The sequence below is a fragment of the Pocillopora damicornis genome, chromosome 2 (assembly GCF_964200805.1).
Source record: "Pocillopora damicornis chromosome 2, jaPocDami1.2, whole genome shotgun sequence".
Classification (NCBI taxonomy): domain Eukaryota; kingdom Metazoa; phylum Cnidaria; class Anthozoa; order Scleractinia; family Pocilloporidae; genus Pocillopora; species Pocillopora damicornis.
Window position 1 is genome coordinate 17,815,683 of NC_142671.1, and position 4,381 is coordinate 17,820,063.

At 34.1% G+C, this 4,381-nt stretch overlaps 1 long non-coding RNA gene across 1 annotated transcript; it reads left to right on the plus strand.

Annotated features, from left to right (window-relative positions):
• The first annotated feature begins 578 nt into the window (after positions 1-578).
• Positions 579-3,790, plus strand: LOC149050147 (uncharacterized). Its single transcript, XR_016183363.1, has 3 exons — positions 579-780; positions 2,488-2,561; positions 3,201-3,790. It is a non-coding gene; the product is annotated as an uncharacterized LOC149050147 (long non-coding RNA).
• The last annotated feature ends 591 nt before the right edge of the window (positions 3,791-4,381 follow it).

The window sequence follows — 4,381 nt, forward strand, 5'->3', positions numbered from 1 at the left end:
GCATTTTTCTGTGAACGTATTTATTATAAACAGATTTCCTTTACCCTATGTTACATTTTCAAAGACGCGGCAGTCACTTGTTAGATTCATCCACAAAGACTTGTGAAAGAAAGGAAAGGAAAAAGAAGCAACTGACAAGTACCAAAAACCGTACCAAAACCGCCTCAAAAGAAAAAACAGAGAAAACACTGGGAAACTACAGTCTTTACCGAGACCTGAAACAAAATGCTTTTTTTTTGTTTGCTTTTTATGAGTTTTTTCTTTTGTGGTTCCTTTCAATAATTGACACACTATTACCTCGAGCCCGTTCTCTCTCTTTTTTTAAATTATTGGACAGACATAAACTACGTCACTACGCGCGGATCTTCCGCAAAATTTTACCAAAATGGCATGATAGCATTCTCAGTTCTGGATAAAGCAGGCATGGGGTTTTAAGTTATCAAAAAATGATACCGTATGGAAGCTGACTTATATTTACATTTATATAATAAGCTCAAATATGCACGCATTCTGATTGGTACTCACTTATGATCTATTGGAGGACAGACGTATAGATGACGTCATCATTAAAACTTTTTTTAATTCTTTATTATATAAAACAAATAGATTCCAAGTTGCCGTGCGTCTGTTACCGCGGGTAACATTTGTATGTCATGTATGCTAAAGTGAAATGTTCTGTAATTTCCGTGAAGCTTATATGGGTTCTATAGCCCAAGATGCCAGAGCCGCGAAAAAAATGGCGACAGAGCCACAGGCGAAGAAAACTAGCGTGGAGTTAAAGTTAGTAGAATCTTCGTTCGTTATATAACTTTGAGCGATTGAATAATTTATATGCAAAATTTGCTATTTTTCGTTTTGGTGGGATAGTCTTCCTGCAATTTTTGAAAAATTCGTAGGATGTACTTCTTCAGCAAATTTCAACAACACTGTCTACAGTAGGTACAACTAGCTGTACATATTGTAGACAGTGTAGATAGCTGTACTTATTGTAGACAGTGTAGATAGTTTTACCCATTGACAGTGTAGATAGCTGTACCTATTGCAGACAATGTAGACAGCTGTACCTACTGTAGACAGTGTAGACGGCTGTACCTACTGTAGACAGTGTAGATAGTTGTACCTACTGTTGACAGTGTAGATAGTTGTACCTACTATTGACAGTGAAGATAGTTGTACCTATTGTAGACAGTGTAGATAGTTGTGCCTGCTACAGACAGTGTAGATAGCTGTACCTATACTGTAGACAGTGTCGATGGATGTAGTTGTATCTACTGTAGACAGTGTAGATGGATGTACCTATTGCACCAGTTGACACAGTGCTATGTCTTACATCACAGTTCCAAAAATTGACACAACAATATAGCCTACATGAATAAATTTTACAAAGTGACTATATGTTGTTCTACCTGACCGGTATATACCAGAAGTTGGGAAATATTAACCCCATGTGTCCAGCTAGCCATTGGGCAATAAGTCGTACCATATAAGACAATAGTTAAATTTCGAGTCATTCTCTCAAATGGCTTCAGCAAACAGCCAGTGGTCTGCCACCAGTTAAACTCAATCTTAGCTCACCAGAAATCTGAATTATACAATGACTAGGTAAACTTCAGAAACATTTCAGCTTTACTAAGTCCAGTGGGAAATCAATATTTAGTGCGTCAGTTTAGAAGGGTGAAATATATTTGGAATGCTTACATTATGAATGAAATTCTAGTGTATTGGTAAATGATCATTCTAAATCTAACTTCATTCAATCTACTAGCTTGCCTGCTTTTGCATAGAGTTTTTGTTCTCTGCTATGAAATTTCAGATGTAAATACTAAATCTCAACTCAAACCTCGGTCAAATTTGAATTCTGCATTATTATGATGTAATTCATGTTGATTTCGTACTCCAGCTGTTCGAGATCTTTATGATTAGTGCCACTTCTTTCTCTTCCCTTTGTATCAAGAGTGGAGGAAGTTCCATAATTGTGTCAAAAAGACAAAAAAAGGGAAATATTTGTCTATTATTGAAGCCTTTTTGTCAAGCAGAAACCTGCAGATGTGAAACTACTATACACTTAAAGCAGGGTTTTCACTTGAAACAGGTTGTTTTTAATTCCACAAAATGAGTTGATTTTCAGACCCTCATTGAAGGCAAGTGAATTATCATCAGTTTTCAAATCTCTCTTATTCAAGAAGATAGTACAAAATTTTCCCACCAGATTCCACATTCAATTGATTTAAAGTGGAATGTTGTGTAGTGTGAAAGTATAAATTAGGTTTGTTTTTTTAAGATAGAAACAAGATAAAATTCTGTCAATTTATAAGACATGTTAGACAATAGTTAAACATCTATTTAATGAACTTCAAGGTTGGATGAACAGCTTTAAATACAACAGCAAGTCTTCATTTATTTTTAGAAAGTTAAGCTTAAAGTTATCTTAACCTGAATATGTTCCTTTCACTCTATTTAAAATCACTGCTAAACTATTTCTTCTAGGGAAGGAGTTGTCCTTACATTTTGAATCCTCTTTTGGATATCTCTGCCACTGTTGATAAAGATTTCTAATACAAGTAAGTTGTACGAGTTTACTACTTTGTATAGAACCAGAAATGATGTCCCTTTACTTGAGTGTTACTGCAGCTTGGTGAAACATTAAGATAGAGTACACTTTTCAACACCTATCATTTAAAAACGCTTTGGATTAAAGTGGGGAGATGCATCCATCTGATCTATATTCAGTACTCTTGTTTGAGCATTTTAACCCTGTAACTCGCAAAAGTGATTAGCATGTAAATTCTCCATATAATAGTCATACAGCATCCAGCAAACAAGTAATGAGAAAACTCAAACTTGTCAGGTGGAAGTTATCTTGATCTAACACCAAATTCTTATAACTAATTTACAAGGAAATGTATATCAGCTAGAGGGGAGAATTAACAATTAGATCTTAGGAGGTAAAGGGTTAAATATAACCACTGAATTTCCTTTTGTTCATTCAAATTTGATTTTGATGCAAATGCTGTTTTTAATAGGAAACCAAATGGTTCCTATCTGTAAGTCCAACCTAATCAAATTTAATTTTAAGACTTTAAATCAGGCATGAGCCTGACCAACTAAGAAAAAAAATTTATCAATGATTACATTTTATTTTTGCCTTATTACTTTTTTCACATTATGATAGTTTTTTCTTTCTGTTTTTGTATTTACAGGTTTGGACATGAAGCTAACAATGCTATTTTGGTAGAAGAAAAACACATTCCAATGTTAGCTTAGAGTAGAGTTTTATGCTTATTGCACATCATTCAGATGAGGTGTAGTGATTGTTATTTTTGAAAAAATAACAATCACTAACAGTTAAGACTGTTTCAATAATTGCAAACACTTCATTTCAGTTATCAAGAAATGACAGAGAAATTCAATGCAGAGTTCATTCCTGGTGGAGCTGCACAAAACATGATTCGAGTTACCCACGTAGCCAAGGAAATAACCTAAACAGGGATAGAGGCTGTGGTTTTTACTCAGAGCAGAGTAAAATCTCTTACACCGTTGCACTTTGATCAAAATCAGATTTTTCACAAGCAATCACAATGCCTACAATTTGTTCATAAAACCAAAAAGCACAATGTAATTATGTACATGTAGGAAACCTGTTTCAGTTCATTCTGTCCTGAGAAAAAGTAAATTGATATTTTTATGTATTACTATATTATAGCAAGCTAGACCAATTTATACCTGAAAAACATTACAGTTTAGATTGATTACAAAAAACAAAGCAAATAAAAGAAAAGAAGGAAGTGAAGGAAGTGTTTCTTTATTATGAGAATACTGGTTTCCACAAAGTAGTGTACATTCAAAAGTTACTGAAAGGGTTGTTTTTGAGTATGGAATTACAGAATTCATGTGAGATGAAATAATTTGATGTTTGGAAAACCCTGCATACATCTGAACTAATCCTTTTGCCATGTTGGGTAGTTTTGTTTGGTTGTGGGTGAATGGCTGCTGTCAGGTAATTTATGACATTGTATCACTGACTTGTAACCCCATGCTACTAAATCTAAAGACAAACTGCAGTTTGTAAGTAAATGCTGCTGGTTCAATGGTTAATATAGCCCAATAATTATGCTTGATAACAAGGTAGTGTTTGATCATTGCAATGGCTTTTAGGAAAGGATGGCAAAAATACATCTTATATTGGCTGTGTAGGTGAGTTTGAAGTTTTTATCTAGTTTTATACTCAGGGTTTTATTCCAGGGAGTGACTAAGACTGAATTTGAGAAAAGGAAACAATCAAAAAATGGATATGGTCTGATTTAATATCCAATTCTAAGTGCAAAATTAAATGAAATGTATAGCAGACAGTGAAGAGAATTGAAATTTAGATCATGGAAGT